This window comes from Hylobates moloch, unplaced genomic scaffold (genome assembly GCF_009828535.3).
Source record: "Hylobates moloch isolate HMO894 unplaced genomic scaffold, HMol_V3 SCAFFOLD_24, whole genome shotgun sequence".
Classification (NCBI taxonomy): domain Eukaryota; kingdom Metazoa; phylum Chordata; class Mammalia; order Primates; family Hylobatidae; genus Hylobates; species Hylobates moloch.
Window position 1 is genome coordinate 34,993,750 of NW_026652299.1, and position 21,582 is coordinate 35,015,331.

General features: G+C 40.2%; 1 long non-coding RNA gene across 1 annotated transcript in view; it reads right to left on the reverse strand.

Moving 5' to 3' along the window:
• Positions 1–21,582, reverse strand: part of LOC131382436 (uncharacterized) — a 33,133-nt gene that overhangs the window by 3,315 nt on the left and 8,236 nt on the right. Inside the window, exon 2 of the long non-coding RNA XR_009211930.1 lies at positions 21,063–21,148. This is a non-coding gene — a long non-coding RNA (uncharacterized LOC131382436). The remainder of the gene's footprint in view (positions 1–21,062; positions 21,149–21,582) is intronic.

Genomic DNA, 21,582 nt, shown 5'->3' on the forward strand with positions numbered 1-21,582 from the left:
CTGCTTTGGTATATATCAATATTTATTGCTAATTCAATGTCAAATTTTGACCTTACTTTTTATAGTCAATATATGTTTCTTGGAGCAATAAATCTTTATAATCACTACAGTTTAAGTCAATACCTGTTTATTATCTATTTATCATCTATGAGTCAACCTTTCTACACTTCGGATCCTTAGCAACCTGGGCATCAGATTTCTAAGGATGGAGCTCCACTGAAATGACTATGGAGGCACAAAGGATTCATATTACCTGCTTTTAAAGTTGGACATAAGAGCTGAAATAAGAGCAATTACAACAAGAAAGACTCATAAAGTGGTTTGCTGGGCCAAAACAACTGCTGAGTTATAAAATATTTACAACAGAAGAGATCTGCAAATTTATTTAAGTATATCCAAACAGTATATCTTTAGCAGTGGGGTAGAATTCTATCTTTCCATGGAGAGCAAGTGACCTAAAAACATGCTTAGCAGCAGACAGCACTAAAGCTGGCTTTTCCCATCACCGTGCTCTCAGTTTAGTTGTGGGAGTGAATTTAAAGATAGACGCATGAACCAAATAAGATAACGCCACCTGCCAGGGCCTTCTTCAGGGAGTCAGTTGATGGTCCGGTCAGTGATGGGGCTCAGGACCAGTGTCTGTGTTGTGGGGAGCCATGGGTCACCTTGAGGAGGAATGAGTCAGCAGTGGCATCAGGCTGCTTGGCTGTAGCAGCTCCTCAGCCCTGCCAGTCCCCCAGTGCGTGCATCCTCCAGAGGACCCTCGGGAAGGACTCACACCGGCTGGAAGTCAGAACATGCATCACAGCCCAGCGCCGCTTCAGTTCTTGGCTTTCCTTTCCTCACCTGTGAAGAGCCAGCTGACCAGTGGCCTCTCACAGCTGCAGAATCCTATAATTTAGAGAGCCCTTTGGCATCTATCGAGAGGATAAATCCACACATCTGGTTATATGCAGGTCCTGCTGGTGCTCTACATGTTGATGCTGTGGGACAGTGTCACTGGATAGCCTTTGAACAAACCCTCTTTATCACTTGTAGTTCTCAAGAATAACTGTAGAATGTGATGAGAATGCAGCATCCTGAGATGTGGAGATACTGGCTGGAAGAGTGCAGGCTCTGTACGCATTTCTCCTAAAACAGAATGTCCTACTAGCTTTGGCCCAGTGAGTCCCATTTCCTTAAAGTATAAAACCCAGGATGGGCTGCTTTCCAGAGTCCCTCACCTGTGGTGGCGGTGGGGCACAAGCAGACAAGACTCCATCTGAGCAGCTTTCCTGAGCCTTGGAAGGCCCTTGTCACAAATCCTAGGCTTCTGTTATCCATTGCTACCTATCTGTGAGTGATAAACCCACTTCATGTAACCTGTATGTGGATGTTCTGTCTCACGGGACCCAGAGAAGTTGGCGATCAGTGCCCAGTAAACCTGTTTCACAGACATCAGCTTCCATGACTGCCCTGAGCAAAGTGCTGAAGGGTAGATATTGTCCTAGACACTCAGAGAGCATTAGCAATCCAAGAACCTAAGATCTCTACCCATTTTTCTGCAGTAGCTGGAAGAGTCCGGCAGGGTTCCCTGGCTATGTGGCTTTGAGTTTGGCCTGCCTCATGTGGCTAATGGTGAGAGGGTTCTGTCGCCAGAGTGGCATACCCCAGCAGCACTTCCCAACCACCTTGCACTCTTCCCTCTTTCTGTCATCTGCCCAACTTGCCTCAGCCAGTGGGAGGTCCTCATTCCTTTTAGGACATGAATTATAAACTTGGCAGCAAATACACCCTGGGTACCTATCACATACGGAGGAAGTGTAGTTCAGAGGTTAAGCAACAAGACTTTTGAGCCAGGAAGGACTGGATCAATCTACTGGAGTGAGCCTTGGCAAGTTCACTACTCAGGAGGTGGCAACCTAACTCGTACAACTGGGATTATAGGTTTCAAGGACTGGTGAGACACTGCATGTTAACTCATTTGCCCAGAATCCAGAGTGGAATCTATCCACAATAAATGTTCATTGTTATTCTTTTCCTCCTCCTCCTCTTCCTCCTCCTTCTCTCTCTGTCCCTGATCATGTTATTGTTAACATGGGTTTTTTTTGGTTTTGCTTTTTTGTTTGTTGTTTGTTTGTTTTTGAGATGGAGTCTTGCTCTGTCGCCAGGCTGGAGTGCAGTGGAATGATCTCAGCTCACTGCAACCTCCGCCTCCCGGGTTCAAGCGATTCTCTTGCCTCAGCCTCCCGAGTAGCTGAGACTACAGGCGCACGCCACCACGCCCAGCTAATTTTTGTATTTTTAGTAGAGATGGAGTTTCACCATGTTGGCCAGGATGGTCTCGATCTCTTGACCTTGTGATTCATCCACCTCGGCCTCCCAAAGTGCTGGCATTACAGGCACAAGCCACTGCGCCTGGCCAACATATTTTTTTATGATTTCATAGCTTTGTGCTAGGTGCCCAGGGAATGCAACAGGAATTGGTCCCTATCCCTTTAAGGCTTAGTTGGGGAGGTGAAACTAATTTACTTGGAAGAAATGAGGCCCAAGTATGTGGTAAACTAGTGATCATGGTGAACAGTCTGGAGAAGGACAGAAGAGGGTACTGCTGTCTGATGAATACCTGCTCTGGATTAAAAGTATTACTTATAGTATCCCATGCAACCCCCTACCAGCCCTCTGAAACAACTGTCCTTCTTTCCTTTTACAGAGGAGCAAATTGAGCCCTGGTGAGATGAATCACTTGCCCAAGCTGTTAAGCAAATAGGTTCTGGAATTAGGATCTACACCCAGTTGGGAGGGGGGGGCCAGGCTGCCTGACTTCTAAGTCAGGGTTTTTTCTTTCCTGCCATGTTTCTCTATGGGAAACAAGGAGATCCAAGCAGGCTGCAGTAATTGAAAAGGTAATTAGAAAATGGAATTTGAATGAGGCCCTAAAATATGGCAGAATTTGACAGCTCCACAGGGACTGGTAAGCTTAGCTCTATCACAAAGCATGTGGTCTCTTTGGTAAATATTTAAGATATTGAAATCTCTTGACTATAATGTGTACTCTGAAGTTGTTGGTTGAATGCTCTACCAGGTCAGTTGCTTCAAATTTGCTAATTGTGTTGTTTAAATATTCCACATCTTGGCCGGGCACGTTGGCTCACACCTGTAATCTCAGCACTCTGGCAGGCTGAGGCCAGTGGATCACGAGGTCAGGAGATGGAGATCATCCTGCCTAACACAGTGAAACTCCGTCTCTATTAAAAATACAAAAAATAAATAAATAAATAGCCTGTAATCCCAGCACTTTGGGAGGCCGAGAAGGGTGGATCACCTGAGGTCAGAAGGTCAAGACCAGCCTGGTCAACATGGTGAAACCCCGTCTCTACTAAATATACAAAAATTAGGCAGGCGTGATGGTGGCGCCTGTAATCCCAGCTATTCAGGAGGCTGAGGTAGGAGAATCACTTGAACCCGGGAGGTGGAAGTTGCAGTGAGCCGAGATCGCACCATTGTGCTCCAGCCTGGGCAACAAGAGTGAAACTTCGTCTCAAAAGAAAAAAATAAAATAAAATAAATAAATAAATAAATAAATATTCCACATCTTTACTGTTTTTGTTTGGGCATCAAATCAGCAGAGAGGTTTGCCAAAATCTCCAAGTATGATTATTGATTTGTCTACCTGTCCCTTTATTGCTGTAAATTTTTGCTTTATATCTTTGAGGTTGTGCTGTTAGATCAATACAGATACAAAATGTTTACATATTTCAGTTAAATTCTGCATTTATCATTATGGAATGTCCCTCTTTACCATTATTAATACTTCTTGCTCTACAGTCTGCTTTGTCTGATGTTAGTATAGGGATAACATCATTCTTTTGGTGTTTGCATGGAATATGATTTTCCTTCCTTTTATTTTCAATCTTTCTGTGTCTTTATAGTTAAAGTGTGGCTTTGAATGAAGCCAATAATTGGGTTTTTTAATTTTGTCTGACAATGTTTGTCTTTTAAAAAAAATACTAACATATACATTTAGGAATGGGTGTGTACCTTAAACCTCTCAGTAAATTTTCATCAAATGAACATCTCTGTATAATCAGCACACAGATCAAGAAATAGAACATTTGGCAACCCAAAAGCTTTCATGCCCCTTCCTAGACACTGCCTCTCTGCAGGGCCTACCACTATTTACTTTTAACACCATATACTAGTTTTGACTGCTTTTGAAATTTATAGAAATGAAATAATGCAATATTAAGTCTTCTGTGACTCTCTCCTTTCACTCAACGTTTGTCTGTGAGATTCATTCACATTGCTCTATCAGTAGTTTGCTTTTTGCCTTTCTGATAGTGTTCTGTTGTATGGTACACAGCAATTTTTTTTAGTGCATCTTTCTATTGAACTTTTCATGACATCCAGTTTGAGACCTTTACAAACAGGGTTGCCACTAAAATTTTTCTACAGTTTTATAAACGCATATACACATTTTGTCTCTCTATATATCTAGGAATAAAATTGCTGGGTGTTATGCTACATTGATGTTCATCTTTGGTCGATAGTACCAAACCATTAGCCATAGTGATTGTGTCAGTTACCAATCCCACCAGTGGCATAACAGAGTTCTTGTACCTTGACTTGGCATTGTTTGTCTTTTTCACTTTACTTAGAGCAATGGGGCCTTATAGATTTAATCTGCATTCATCTAATGACTAATGAAGTGATGCACCTTACTTAGGTTTACTATTTAGATATACTATGTGCCTACTCAAGTACTTTTGCTCGTTTTCAATTAAGATGTCTAACTTTTTCTAATTGGCTTGCAGGAGTTCTGCTTTGTGTGCTGAATATGTGTTCTTTGTCAGCAATATCTATTGCAGATCCCTTCCCCATTCTGTGGTTTGTGTTTTTGCATTCACTTAATGATGCCTTGTGATGAACAAACTATTTTTAATTTTAATACATTACAGCCTATTGGGTTTTTTTCTTTGTAGTTGGTGCTTTTCGTGCTTGTTTAGGAAATTTTTACCTACCCCAAAATCACAAAGTTATTATAACATATTTTCTTCTAAAGACTTATTTATTCTTATATACTTACTATACCTTTCACATTCAGATTACAATACATTTCTAGTCATTTCTGAGTATGGCTCAGGGTTTTGTTCCATATCAATACCCATTTGATTCAATAGCACATGTTGAAAAGCTAATCTTGCTTCACTGTGCGGCATTGTCACCTTCATTATAAATCTGTGCTTACATGTGTGGAGAGCTTTCACTTTTAATTGGATTAATTTAATTGGATCATTGACAAATACAAAACTTACAGCTGGGCGCGGTGGCTCACGCTTGTAATCCCAGCACTTTGGGAGGCCGAGGCGGGCGGATCACGAGGTCAGGAGATCAAGACCACGGTGAAACCCCGTCTCTAATAAAAATACAAAAAATTAGCCGGGCGTGGTGGCGGGCACCTGTAGTCCCAGCTACTCGGAGAGGCTGAGGCAGGAGAATGGCGTGAACCCGGGAGGCGGAGCTTGCAATTAGCCGAGATTGCGCCACTGCACTCCAGCCTGGGTGACAGAGTGAGACTCCGTCTCAAAAAAAAAAACTTATATTTAATGAATATATTTGCATTTAAATTTACCTTTTTGTTTCATTTTTTCTTTTATTCTGTATAACTTTTTTGTAGTTTTTTCTTCATTTGTATTAATCAATATGGTGTATTATTCCATTTTTTCTCTTTATTAAGTTTTTCCATTATGTATATGTGTTGATATTTATGAAATAACAATATATGTTTTTGATTTATTATAGCCTGTCTTAAACCATTGCTTCAACACCTCCAGAACAATGCAAGAATGTAAAAACAATTTGATATCATTTGCCTATCTCACACCTGTTGTGTTAATATTGTTGTGTATTTCTACATATATTTTAACCCCATAAGACATTAGAATCATTGTTTCAAAAAGTCAATATTCATTTGGAGTTATCCATTTATTTATCATTTCCTGTGCACCTCGTTCCTTTCTCCCTACCAGACCTCCGTCAGGAGAAATTTCCCTTCTTTGTGAAAAACCCACACGTAAAATAAATTCTATTTTTTTTATGAAGGTCAACAAATTCAGTTTTTTGGTTTTTGTTTGCGTGTAAATGTCTTTATTTTGCCTTCCTTTTCTTGAAGAATAGCACCAGTAACATGTATTTTAGATATTTCACCATCTTCTATATATCTCTTAAGCTCTTACTTCTAAAAAATATAAAATTCTTGGCCAGGCGTGGTGTCTCAAGCCTGTAATCCCAGCACTTTGGGACGCCGAGGCAGGTGGATCACAAGGTCAGGAGATCGAGACAATCCTGGCTAACACGGTGAAACCCCGTCTCTACTAAAAATACAAAAAAATACACGGAAAAAAAAAAATACACCATGCCAGGTGTGGTGGTGGGGACCTGTAATCCCAGCTACTCGGGACGTTGAGGCAGGAGAATGGCGTGAACCTGGGAGGTGGAGCTTGCAGTGAGCCAAGATCCCGCCATGGCACTCCAGCCTGGGCAACAGAGGCAGACTCCGCCTCAAAAAAAAAAAAAAAAAAATTTGTATATATATATATATAAAAAATTCCTCCATGATACAATCCAGGACAATATTCCAATTCATTTTCATCCATTTTCTCGTGCCTAATCTACTAATCTACTAAAAATAGACTTGCTATTTTTAAATTCTTAATTTCAGTCATTATACCTTTTTATGTACAAAATGAGTATTTCATTTTTCAATAAATTCTAGTTCTCTGGTGGAATTATCCATAATTTTCTCTATTTTCTTGACTGTATTAATCATAAAATCCAATATTTTAAAAATTCCAGTACCTGGAATGTTTCCATTGTCCGCCTTTTTCTGTGACTTTTAGTCATTTGGTCCTGTTTTTGGACATGTCTGGTAATTTTTTATGAAATACACATATATCACATAGGAAATAAATGTAGGGTCTGTCTTCCCCCAGAGAGGATGTCTGCTTCTTCTGAGAGACAGATGGCAGGTCGTCTCTGGCAGATCACTCTGACCGTGTTGAAGCTGTTTTGGGCATGGTTGCCTTCCCAGTTGGCCTTACTCCTGAGGCATAGTTCTCACTCCTAGGGTATAGTCTTCCCTGGTCCCAGTGGGAGCCTTCTGTGTTCACCAGGGCCCCTCCACACTCCCTGTTCCCAGCACCATGAGCCTGTGGGAATCTCTGCTCAGATATTCGTCTCCGTGCTGCTCCTTTCATCTTGGACTCTCAGTGCCTTGTTTCAAGAACACACAGCTTGGAAGGTAGCCAATACCTCAAAGGGAAGTTGCAAGCATGACTTCTGCCTCAATCCTGTGTTTCCTACCACTCCAAGATCTTACCTTCTTAATCCACGCCACTGTGCTGCCTCAGAGTCTGCATAAGCCTTGGGCTGCTGTGGACCCAACCCTACCTCCCATGCTGTGAATCAGCAGGTGCCCGAGGTGAGTAGCAAGGCATTTACATGCACTTTCCTGCTTTCTTGGAGTGCGGTCCTTCAAGTCCTAACTGCCTTGCTCTGGTTCCAATGCCTTCATATGTTTCATTTTAATCCAGATTTTATAGCTGTCTGCAGTGAAAGAGTTATTCCAATATATGCTACATGATTTCAGCTGGAAGTGTAAGCCCACTTTCTCTTTCAACATGACCTTGTCGTTATGATTGTGTCTCATGCTGGGTATTTTCTCATTTAATTCTCACCCTTTGAAGTCAACTGTATTCCCATTTTTAAGGATAAAAATGTGGCTAATAAATGGAAAAGCTGGGGCTTAAGCCCAGTTCAGAGTGATTTGAAACCCTATCTATTTTCAAATAAACCAGACTGCCTCATAACGCAGTCATACCAAACTCTGCAGATACAGTCTCATTATTTTGTTTATGAGAATGTCACTTGAGTCTAGTCCCTTTTGATGAAGTCCCTGGCAGACAACCGGAGAATTCACTTTTCACCCTAATGTCCTGTGTCTGTCAAGAAGGAAACCAGAAAGATTTTTTGACTTCCCAGAATATGACACCAAATTTTAAAATGTGTCAGACAGCTCAAGCTGACAAATTGCCAAGGGGAAAAAAACGATGGGGTGCTGCCTTTCCTCAAGAACTTTAAGGTGACTTGGAGTTATTTTGTGTGAAAAGTGCAAAAGAAGTGATGAAAATTACTTAGAACAGCTGTACTTGCCTTGAAGCTCTGAGGATGCTGGAAATTTCGGCGAGCGACTTTTCTGTGTTAATGTAAAGGTGGGAAGCAGCGCATTTAATATTGGATGACTTCCAGGGGAATCATCACTTCCAGGTGGATTTGGGAGAATGACGGAGATAAATCAAGTACAGTGGGTGCATAGCACACCTATTAAACATTTCTTTTTTCCAGTGGTCTCCTGATACTCTGCACATTTCAGCAGCTCCTGAGACTTGTTTACTGTAGGTTTTAGGAAAGAAATAGAAATCTTCAGGCAACATTAAGGAGGGAGGACTACACAGCCAACAGTCTAAGCAGGTGAGCTAACGCCTCTGAGACCCAGACAACTATGAGAAGTGAATACAGGCACTAATGGCCACGGCCAGGGTTTGACCAACCAAGGGAGAATAGAAGAGGCGGCCTTGGGCCTGTGCTAGGCAAGGAGCTAACACTAAGAACTCTGTATAAACCTGGTACTTAGGCCTTATCCATAATGATTATTAACCCTTTATTGTGTTCCAGTCATTGTCCTAAGTATTTCACATGTATTAACTCATTTAATTCTTGTAATAATGATGCATGTATAGGCAGGCTGGCTCTATTTCAAAGAGACCAAAGTGTGTATAATGGTTCCACCATCCTAGAAGCTGGTTTCTGTCTCCTGTGACAGCATTGGACTGGACAGGTATCTAGGTCAACAGGATGGTCCTTCTTGCAGTCATCCAGGGACTCTGACTGATGGAAGCTCTGCTGTCCTCAAATTTGTTTTCCAAGATTACTCTGAAAAACTAGACTCTATTTTAGCCATCAGGATGGCGAAAGCAGGTAGAAGATACCGAAGAAGGTTTTTAGGGGCCAGACTGGTGTGGTTCACATTGCTTACACCCATACTCCATTGGCTAAGCTCAGTTGTGGGGCTACAATAAACATCAAAGGAGGCTGGGAAGTGTATTCTAGCTGTGTGCGCTGGAAGAAGAAGAAACAGGTTTAGTGAACAACCAGCAGTCTCTGCTATAAACCTATGAGAGGCCGGGTGCGGTGGCTCAAGCCCATAATCCCAGCACTTTGGGAGGCCGAGGCGGGCGGATCACAAGGTCAGGAGATCGAGACCATCCTGGCTAACACGGTGAAACCCCGTCTCTACTAAAAATACGAAAAATTAGCCGGGCATGTTGGCAGGCGCCTGTAGTCCCAGCTACTTGGGAGGCTGAGGCAGGAGAATGGCATGAACCCGGTAGGCGGAGCTTGCAGTGAGCCGAGATTGCGCCACTGCACTCCAGCCTGGGCGACAGAGCGAGACTCCGTCTCAAAAAAAAAAAAAAACCTATGAGAGGGGTCACATTATTTTCATTATCTTACATATAGGGAACCTGAGTACAGAGCAGATGACTTCTTGAGGTTACAGAGAAATTCCGGTTAAAACTCCAGCCATCTGACCCCCAATTCTGCATGCCTCTTTCCTACCTGGAGCACACTGTTATGTGAAATTGCCTTTCCTCATGGAAGAGGAAATCAGCTACAGCCACCAGGACCAGGAAAGTGGGAGAAAAATATATAACTGCTCTGGTAGAAAAAGATTCCTGTGGAAAAAAAAAATCGAGCTGTGGACTGTGCCATGTGCTACTGACACATGGTGCAAGATTCCAAGCTGATTCCCTAGTACATGATGTACGATTCCAAGCTAAGAAATTAATGAGCAAACTGGTTCCTGACTCAAGAAGACCCTCAGATGCTCAGCAGAAGCAAACCTAAAATGACATTGAAGGGCCATGTCCACAATGAGGGCTGATGTGAATAACAAAGGGGGAAAGGAAACACAAAGGAGGAACTCACTTGAAGCTGCATAAGGAAATCAACTCAGTGAAAGATCAGATCAAAAGTACGGCTGTAAATTCCTTTGTTAAGACCTTTCGGCTGGACTAAAACGGCCACTCAGAAAGCAATGTCACACATGACCCATCCCAAGAGGAAATGGAAGAGAATTTTCATTTGATGTGTAATAAATTTACAATTTTTTAGAAGAACTTTTACCAGCTTGGTCTGAAAGAGACTGATACAACTCAAAATGGAAAGTATTCTTGGAGGCCTCAGCAGTCTCTGGGAAGGAGGCAGCATGAGAATGCTGAGAACTACAAGTGGGACCACTCCTCATGGACAGGAAGACTCAGAGGGCAGAGCCAATGCCATGGAGAACCACTCCCAGGGGCAGGACTGCAGAGATGTGGCCACATCAATTCCAGGATCGAAGTGGACCAGTGACGTCCATATAGCTTTAGTCTTCCATCTTTTCTCCTACAAGTTTGTCTGCTGTAATGAATGCATCTCTGCCTTATCATTACACGTTGGAAGATGATGAACAGTTCATCTGTCTCTTTATTCCTAGTCTTCTATTCACGAGGAACAATGACTGAGATGAACCTAAAAAACTGCCTGAGGCCCTTTGTCTGCTTCTGGAGCTGATTTCGGGGACAAGAACTTGGACTTCAGCCTGAACCTGATCTACGCTGGAATAAGACATTGGAGGAGCGGAGTGTGTTCTACATGTGGGAAGGAGACAGATCACTGGATGCCAGGGAGACCAGGAAAGCCAGTCAGTAGACATGGCCCCCCAGGAAACACACCCCTCCCTCATGAATCTGCTATGCCTTGGGACTTGCATTCACCAATAGAGCATGGTGGGAATGGTGTTGTGCCCATGCTAGGCCTAAGCCTTCCAAAGGTCTAGAGGTTTCTGCTTTGCAATTTTGGAGCCCTGAGTGGTCATATAAAAAGTCTGCCTGCTCTCTAGATTCCTCCTCTCTGGGCAGGGCATCTCTGAAAGAAAGGCAGCAGCCCCAGTCAGGGGCCTATAGATAAAACTCCTATCTCCCTGGACAGAGAACCTGGGGGAAGGGATGGCTGTGGATGCAGCTTCAGCAGACTTAAATGTTCCTGCCTGCCAGCTCTGAAGAGAGCAGTGGATCTACCAGCACAGAGCTCGAGCTCTGCTAAGGGGCAGATTGCCTCCTCAAGTGGGTCCCTGACCCCGATGCCTCCTGACTGGAAGATACCTCCCAGCAGGGGTCAACAGATACCTTATATGAGAGAGCTCCAGCTGGCATCTGATGGGTGCTCCTCTGAGACAAAGCTTCCAGAAGAAGGAACAGGCTGTAATCTTTGCTGTTCTGCAGCTTCTGCTGGTGATACCCAGGCAAACAGGGTCTGGAGTGGACCACCAGCAAACTCCAGCAGACCTGCAGCAGAGAGGCCTGACTGTTAGAAAGAAAACTAACAAACAGAAAGGAGTAGCATCAACATGAACAAAAAGGACATCCAAACAAAAACCCCATCCAAAGGTCACCAACATCAAAGACCAAAGATAGATAAATACATGAAAATGAGGAAAAACCAGTGCAAAAAGACTGAAAATTCCAAAAAACCAGAATGCCTCTTCTCCTCCAAAGGATCACAACTCTTTGCCAGCAAGGGAACAAAACTGGATGGAGAATGAGTTTGATGAATTGACAGAAGTAGGCTTCAGAAGGTGGGTAATAACAAACTCCTCCGAGCTAAAGGAGCATGTTCTAACCCAATGCAAGGAAGTTTGAAAACAGGTTAAATGAATTGCTCACTAGAATAACCAGTTTAGAGAAGAACATAAATGACCTGATGGTGCTGAAAAACACAGCATGAAAACTTCGTGAAGTATCCACAAGTATAAATAGCCAAATAGATAAAGCAGAAGAAAGGATATCACAGATTGAAGATCAATTTAATGAAATAAAGCATGAAGACAAGATTAGGGAAAAAAGAATGAAAAGGAATGAACAAAGCCTCCAAAAATATGGGAATATGTGAAAAGACCAAATCTACATTTGATTGGTGTATCTGAAAGTGATGGGGAGAATGGAACCAAGTTGGAAAACACTCTTCAGGATATTATCCAGGAGAACTTCCCCAACCTAGCAAGATAGGCCGATATTCAAATTCAGGAAATACAGAGAACACCACAAAGATACTCCATGAGAAGAGCAACCCCAAGACACGTAATTGTCAGAGTCACCAAGGTTGAAATGAAGGAAAAAATGGTAAGGGCAGCCAGAGAGAAAGGTCAGGTTACCCACGAAGAGAAGCCCATCAGACTAACAGTGGATCTCTCTGCAGAAACCCCACAAGCCAGGAGAGAGTGGTGGCCAATATTCAACATTCTTAAAGAAAAGAATTTTCAACCCAGAATTTCATTTCCAGCCAAACTAAGCTTCATAAGCAAAGGAGGAATAAAATTCTTTACAGACAAGCAAATGCTGAGATATTTTTGTCACCACCAGGCCTGCTTTACAAGAGCTCCTGAAGGAAATATGGAAAGGAAAACCAGTATCAGCCATCGCAAAAACATACTCAATTGTAAAGATCGTCAACACTATGAAGCAACTGCATTAACTAATGGGCAAAATAACCAGCTAGCATCAGAATGACAGGATCAAATTCAAACATGACAATATTGACCTTAAATGTAAATGAGCTAAATTCCCCAATTAAAAGACACAGACTGGCAAATTGGATAGAGTCAAGACTCATTGGTGTGCTGTATTCAGGAGACCCATCTCAAGTGCAAAGACACACATAGGCTCAAAATAAAGGGATGCAGGAATATGTACCAAGCAAATGGAAAGCAAAAAAAAGCAGGGGTTGCAATCCTGGTCTCTGATAAAACAGACTTTATAGCAACAGATTGAAAACGGCAAAGAAGGGCATTACATAATGGTAAAGGGATCAATGCAACAAGAAGAGCTAACTATCTTGTATATATGCACCAAATACAAGAGCACCCAGATTCATAAAGCAAGTTCTTAGAGACCTACAAAGAGACTCAGACTTCCACACAGTAACAGTGGGAGACTTTAACATCCCACTGCCAATATTAGACAGATCAATGAGACAGAAAATTAACAAGGATATTCAGAACTTGAACTTCGCTCTGGACCAACAGACATCTACAGAGTCCCCCACCCCAAATCAATAGAATATACATTTTTCTCAGCAACACATCACACTTATTCTAAAACTGACCCCAAACTGGAAATAAACACTCCTCAGCAAATGCAAAAGAACAAAAATCATAACAAACAGTCTCTCAGACCACAGTGCAATCAAATTAGAACTCAGGATTTAAAAATTCACTCAAAACTGTACAGCTACATGGAAACTCAACAACCTGCTCCTGAATGACTACCGGGTAAATAATGAAATTAAGACAGAAATAATTAAGTTCTTTGAAACTAATGAGAACAAAGACACAACGTATCAGAATCTCTGGGACACAGCTAAAGCAGTGTTTAGAGGGAAATTTATAGCACTAAATTACCACAGGAGAAAGCAGGAAAGATCTAAAATCAACACCCTAACATCACAACTAAAAGAACTAGAGAAGCAAGAGCAAAGAAATTCAAAAGCTAGCAGAAGACAAGAAATAACTAAGATCAGAGCAGAACTGAAGGAGATAGAGACACGAAAAACCCCTTCCAAAAATCAATGAATCCAGGAGTTAGTTTTTTGAAAATATTAACAAAATAGATAGACTGCTAGCCAGACTAATAAGGGAGAAAAGAGAGAAAAATCAAATAGACACAATAAAAAATGACGAAGGGGATATCACCACTGATCCCACAGAAATACAAACTACCATCAGAGAATACTGTAAACACCTCTATGCAAATAAACTAGAAAATCTAGAAGAAATAGATACATTTCTGGACATATACACCCTCCCAAGACTAAACCAGGAAGAAATCAAATCCCTGAAGAGATCAATAACAAGTTCTGAAATTGAGGGAGTAAATAATGGCCTACCAACCTAAAAAGCCCAGGACCAGACAGATTCACAGCCAAATTCTACCAGAGGTACAAAGAGGAGCTGGTATCATTCCTTCTGAAACTTATCAAAACAATAGAAAAAGAGGGACTTCTCCCTAACTCATTTTATGAGGCCAGCATCACCTTGATACCAAAACCTGGCAGAGACACACACAAAAAAAGAAAATTTCAGGCCAATAACCCTGATAAACATTGATGCGAAAATCCTCAATAAAATACTGGCAAACTGAATCCAGCAGCACATCAAAAAGCTTATCCACCATGGTCAAGTTGGCTGCATCCCTGGGATGCAAGGCTGGTTCAACATATGCAAATCAATAAATGTAATCCATCACATAAACAGAACCAATTACAAAAACCACATGATTATCTCAATAGATGCAGAAAAGGCCTTCAATAAAACTCAACACCCCTTCATGCTAAAAACTCTCAATAAACTGGGTATTGATGGAACGTATCTCAAAATAATAAAAACTATTTATGACAAACCCACAGCAAATATCATACTGAATGGGCAAAAGCTGGAGGCGTTCCTTTTGAAAACTGGCACAAGGATGCCCTCTCTCATCACTCCTATTCAACATAGCATTGGAGGTTCTGGCCAGGGCAATCAGGCAAGAGAAAGAAATAAAGTGTATTCAAATAGGAAGAGAGGAAGTCAAATTGTCTCTGTTTGCAGATGACATGATTGTGTATTTAGAAAATCCCATCATATCAGCCCAAAATCACCTTAAGCTCATAAGCAACTTCAGCAGTCTCAGGATACAAAATCAATGTGCAAAAATCACAAGCATTCCTATACACCAATAATTGACAGCCAAATCAAGAGTGAACTCCCATTCACAATTGCTACAAAGAGAATAAAATACCTAGGAATCCAACTTACAAGGGATGTGAAGGACCTCTTCAAGGAGAACTACAAACCACCACTCAAGGAAATAAGAGCGGACACAAACAAATGGAAACATCCCATGCTCATGGATAGGAAGAATCAATATCATGAAAATGGCCATACTGCCCAAAGTAATTTATAGATTCAATGCTATCCCCATCAAGCTACCATTGACTTTCTTCACAGAATTAGAAAAAAACTACTTTAAATTTCATATGGAACCAAAAAAAAGAGCCCCTATAGCCAAGACAATCCTAAGCAAGAACAAAGCTGGAGGCATCATGCTACCTGACTTCAAACTATACTACAAGGCTACAGTAACTGAAACAGCATGGTATTGGTACCAAAACAGATATATAGACCAATGGAACAGAACAGACGTGTCAGAAATAATGTCACACATCTACAACCATCTGATCTTTGACAAACCTGACAAAAACAAGCAATGGGGAAAGGAGTCCTTATTTAATAAATAGTGTTGGGAAAACTGGCTAGCCATATGTAGAAAACTGAAACTGGACCCTTTCCCTATACCTTATACAAAAATTAACTTAAGATAGATTAAAGACTTAAACATAAGACCTAAAACCATAAAAATCCTAGAGGAAAACCTAGGCAATACCATTCAGGACATAGGCATGGGCAAAGACTTCATGACTAAAACACCAAAAGCAATGGCAACGAAAGCCAAATTTGACAATGGGATCTAATTTAACTAAAGAGCTTCTGCACAGCAAAAGAAACTATCATTAGAGTGAAAAGGAAAGCTACAAAATGGGAGAAAATTTTTGCAATCTATTCATCTGACAAAGGGCTAATATCCAGAATATACAAGGGAATTAAACAAATTTACAAGAAAAAACAAACAAGCCCATCAAAAAGTGGGCAAAGGATATGAACAGACACTTCTCAAAAAAAAAATTTGTGCAACCAACAAACATGAAAAAAAAACTCATCATCACTGGTCATTAGAGAAATGCAAATCAAAACCACAATGAGATACCATCTCATGCCAGTTAGAATGGCAATTCATTAAAAAGTCAGAAAACAACAGATGCTGGAGAGGATGTGGAGAAATAGGAATGTTTTTACACTATTGGTGGGACTGTAAGTTAGTTCAACCATTGTGGAAGACAGTGTGGCGATTCCTCAAGGATCTAGTACCAGAAATACCATTTGACCCAGCAATCCCATTACTGGATATATACCCAAAGGATTATAAATCATTCTACTATAAAGACACATGCACATATATATTTATTGCAGCACTATTCACAATAGCAAAGACTTGGAACCAACCCAAATGCCCATCTATGATAGACTGGATACAGAATATGTGGCATATATACACCATGGAATACTATGCAGCCATAAAAAAGGCTGAGTCCATGTGCTTTGCGGGGACATGGAGGAAGCTGGAAACCATCATTCTCAGCAAACTAACACAGGAACAGAAAACCAAACATCACATGTTCTCACTTATAAGTAGGAATTGAACAATGGGAACACATGGACACAGGGAGGGGAACATTTCACATTGGGGCCTGGCAGGGGGTGGGGAACTAGGGGAAGGATAGCATTAGGAGAAATACCTAATGTAGATGAGGGGCTGATGGGTGCAGCAAACCACCATGGCACGTGTATACCTATGTAACAAACCTGCACCTTCTGCACATGTATCCCAGAACTTAAACTATAATAATAATTTTTTTTAAAAAGTCTGCCTACCCTGTGTGACAGGCCACACAGAGACCACATGGAAGGCAATGCCAGGAGGAGAGGCACTGAAGCCACCTAGTGGGAGAGAAGGCCCAGGCCTCACCAGCATCCCAACTGAGCCTAATCTTCCAGCCATCCCCACCAAGGGGCCCAACGCGGGGATGAACCAGCCTAGGCTTTCTAGCCCACCCAAACCCCAGACGATTTTTTCCCCAGCCAACATTACATGGGGCAGAGGAATAACTTAAGTTAGAAAGACCCCTCCCAATAAAATGTTCAGTTTTTCTTTTGAGGGTAGTTTGTGATGCAGCAACAGAAAACCAAAATCGCTGGGGTTTAATCCTTCCTACACCACAAACTCCCAGGATCCTATGTGAGCTGACCCACCATCTAGCTCGCCCTCCTCCGCTGCTCCTTGCCTACATGGGCCCTACTGCTACCCCCATGCCTTGACTGACATTCCCCTAGTTTTGGGGGAGCTCTTGTCTTCCCCCAAAGAAGCAAAAGAAAAACTAAAAAAGAGTAAAATAGCACAGGATGAAATTAGGAGCTCCAGTGATTAGACAAAAGGAAAAGATTAGAGGAGAGTAAGAAGGGTGAACAGGGGAGGTCTGCTCGGTGAATGTTAAGCAGTGAACCAACATATGGCACCTATTTCATGCATATTTATGCATATGGATTTATGGTAATGGTATGGCCCATATGGAGAAAGCTGTCCACCTGCCAATAGGTGTACTCATCCGAAATGGCCAGATGTCTCTACCTAAACCCAGAGAGCAATTTTGGAGCCATGAAAAGCCAACTCAGGTAGAAGTACACTTGCAAAGAAAGCCATTACAAATAAAATTTCAAATTACCTCTGATTTTATGTTAGAAATACAAAATAATGAGGCCAGGAGGTCTTCCAGAAAACACTAAGTTATTCTGAAGGCCAGATGCCTACAAGGGCATGAGTGTGCAGCTTTTAAGCCCTCATGAAATATTTTTCTACATTTTTAATTTTGAAAATTTCAAATATATACAAATGCAAAAAGAATATCATAATGTCCCCCTTGTCCCCGCCTCTGGGCATCAGAAATTACCCAACCCACTTCCCCATTTTTCACATTATTTTAAAGAAAATCCAGGACATTTTATAATTTTATTCACAAATGTTTCAATATGTGTCTTTAGAACATGAGGATTGTTTTAACGTATCGTGCCTAAAAAATTAACAATAATTCTTTCATATCATCTTACTGCCAGCCAGTGTTCCTACTCTAATTGTCTCATAAATGTTATTTTCTCAGTGATTTATTAGTTTATATCAACATCCAAATAAAGTCCATGTACTGTGATTGGATGATATATTTCCTAAATCCCTTTTGCCTATAGATACTTTGCCTCCATCTCTTTTTGTTCCATGCAACTTATTTGTCAAAGAAATAGGTTGTTTGTCCTACAGATATTTCACAATTTGGAGTTTCCTGATTGTATCCCCAGGGTGTTGTTTTATATGCTTTTTTATCCTTCATATTTTTCATAAAGTGGTATTTGGATCCAAAGTTCTGACTAAATTGGGGTGTTTTTTTCTCCCCCTCCTCCTCCTCCTCCGCAAGACTGCTTGATCAGGAATGTGTGTTTTTTCCATTAGGATACCCACAATGCGTTCGTCTCTCTTTTTGTGATGACAGCAGCCATTGGCTACCAGCACCTAGACCCACTAATTCATTAGGAGCTACACAATGGTAGGTAGCATTCTGATGTCATATGCCTTCTTCATTTATAAACTAAAATGCTTTATAAAGAGAAACTTTGCCTGCCAAGTGGCACACATGGCATGAGAAAGCCAGGGGAAATGCTTGGTTCCCTTTATTTACTCGTTTTCTACGAATGAGTTGGTTCACTTTCCTTCTCCAAGATTAAACATATGCGTGTTTTTTCAATGAGATTACAAATGCATGGATTTAATCCCATTTTATGTGTTTAATCCATTGTAGCTAGTATCTCCCCTTTGGCTATTGGGACCCTATTCAAGACAGCTCATGAGTTTTGCCGTGACCTTGATAGTAGTTGTTAGCATCTGTGATATCTGCCATGACAAGACATTTTATGCTTATTCTTTATATTCCTTGCCCCAAACCTGGAATCAGTCATTTCTCTCAGGCATTCTGGTTTCTCTTAATAAGACACAGTATTTCAGGATCACAATCTCAGCTCTAGAGCTCCTCCTCACTTCTGAGTTCATCGTTATTTTCCTAGGACATTTTAGTTGACAAAACTAGGAAATATGTGTATTTCGGTGTTTTTAAAGGAAATGTAATATATCATGAGTTTATGCTAATACTTCTAATCCAAATTCATAATTATAAGGCTTTTATTTAACCCTTTCGGTCTTGCATCTGTATTTTTTTTCTCATACAGTGAATCCCAGTTCTCAATAACACACAAACTGATAGAATTGGAGAACCACATAATTATTCCCAGGCTCTGTTTTTATAGCCACAACATACCCACAACAATTTAGAATAGCAATACCAGCACTCCTCCAACAATATGATTACTGTAAAGAACTTAAGTTTTGCTTTTTGTTTTGCAAATAGACTTTATCTAAGAATATATTCCATTAGGGATACACAAATTACTGTGTTTTAAAGCCACATGGAATATTTCTTTCTGTTTGGTTATGCAACCAACTGGATACATATTTAAAAGTTTGATTCATTTTATTTTTGAGTTTTAAAGACCATTTTAATTTAAATTTGCTTTATAATTGTGTAAAATAATTTTGTGGTGCTAAAATCAAATCTATAAAAACAAGCTCTTAAAAAAAGTATAGCTTTTATCCTTGTCCTCTCTATTCTATCCCTTCCGTAGGTAAGCTATCCTCCCATTATTTGTGGTTTGTGTAACACAGAGAGGTATATAGAACCATATCTCCCCTTCTCAGCTAAATGGCAGCACAGTATACCCACTTTTCTCTACCTTGCTTTATTGTTATTTCACACACATACTTGGCATAACCATGTAGAGGTCAATAGAATATTCCTCATTACTTTTTTGTAGCTACATGGTATGCCAGTGTGGAGATATATCATAGTATAGTCAACCTTATGTATAGATGTTTAGGTAGTTGCTAGTTTTTGCTGTTACAGAGTCCTGCATAAACAGCCTTTCATCTATGTCTTTGTTTTTTGTTTTTGTTTTTGTTTTTCTGAGACAGGGTCTGGCTCTGTCACCCAATCTGGTGTGCAGTAGCATGATCTTGGATCACTGCAACCTCCACCTCCTGGGCTCAAGCCATCCTTCCACCTCTGCCTCCCAAGTAGCTGGGACCACAGGCATGCACCACCACACCTGGATAATTTTTGTAGAGATGGGGTTTCGCCATGTTGCCCAGGCTGGTCTCAAATTCCTGAGCTCAAGTGGACCACCCGCCTTGTCCTCCCAAAATGCTGGAATTACTGGAATGAGCCTGTATTTCCATCTACGGAAATCCATGCCCAGCCGTCTATGCCTCTTAGAACTTCTGTCAGTGTAACTGTGGGATACATTTATGTAATTCCAATTGCTGCGGAGAAGGATGAAGGCATGTACAATTTTTCTAGGCATTACTGAATTCCACTCCTGATGTCTGGTCTGAAAAAATGGATTCTATTTTATCTTTTCCTCACTGATTTGAGGTAGTACACATCAGATTATTGCTACTAACAATATACAGGAGTGCCTATCTCCCCATAGCCTGGCCAAAAGAATATACTGTTAAAATTAGGACTTTGCCAATCTGGTAGGTTAAAAATGGAATCTTATGTAGTTTTCATATGGATTTCTTTTATATCAGCAGCTATGAGCATCTTTTCATGTGGTGTAGAGTCATTTGCACTTATTTTTCTGTGAAGGAAACATTACTCTGATCTTTCCATAGGGCTCTAGGTTATTTTCTTCTGTAGTATTAGAAGCTTTTTGCATATTAAGAATATAAACCCTTTCTCTGCAATATAAATTGCAAATATCTTTTCCTAGTTTGTCATTACTTTGTTTATGGTGTTGCCCTGAAAATTACTTTTTAAAATTTTTATTATTCAAACATATCCAATTTTATTCTTACTGTTTCTGAATTTTAAATTGATGCCAAATTATATAGGAATTTCATCTGTGTTTTACTGTACATGTGATTCCATTTTTTTTGCATTGAAATCTCTTATTCTTTTGTAATTGACATGATATGTGAAAAATGAATCCAATTTCTTTTTTTTTTTCCCATAGCGTCACTCAGTTATTCAATTTTTTGAAGTTTTTCTTTTCCCCTGATGATTTGAAATCCCACTTTCCTGTTACAGTAAACTTTTAAATGTAAGTGTATCTGTTTCTGGATATTCTATTCTATTAATCTGTCTGCTCTTCATGGACCTACGTCACACCACTTTACTTATAGGCTTTATTGCATATTGAATGTCTCGCAGAACCCCATATCCTTGCTCCTCCAAACAATCTTTATAGGCAAATTGTCTTGATCTAGAAAAAAAAGTTATGGCTATTATTGTGCTGGGATTTTAAAAGTTAGGATAATGTTAGCTTATCTATCCAAGAATATGGTGCCTTTCCATGTCTTCAAATCTATTTTTATGTCTTTTAAAAGTATGCATAGTTTTCCTCATATGGATTTTGATCATTTCTTGCTACATTTATGTCTTTGTATTTTTGTTACATCTATTTTTGTAAATGGGTTCTTCTCTTCCATTATATCTTCACATATGTGTGTGTATGTGTGCATAGTACTATATATAAATATATAAATATATATAATATATATAAAAATATATGTATAAATATATATAAATATATAAAAATATATGTATAAATATATAAATATATATAAAAATATTAATATATAAAAAATATATATTACATATAAATATATATAAAATATATTAATATATAAAAATATA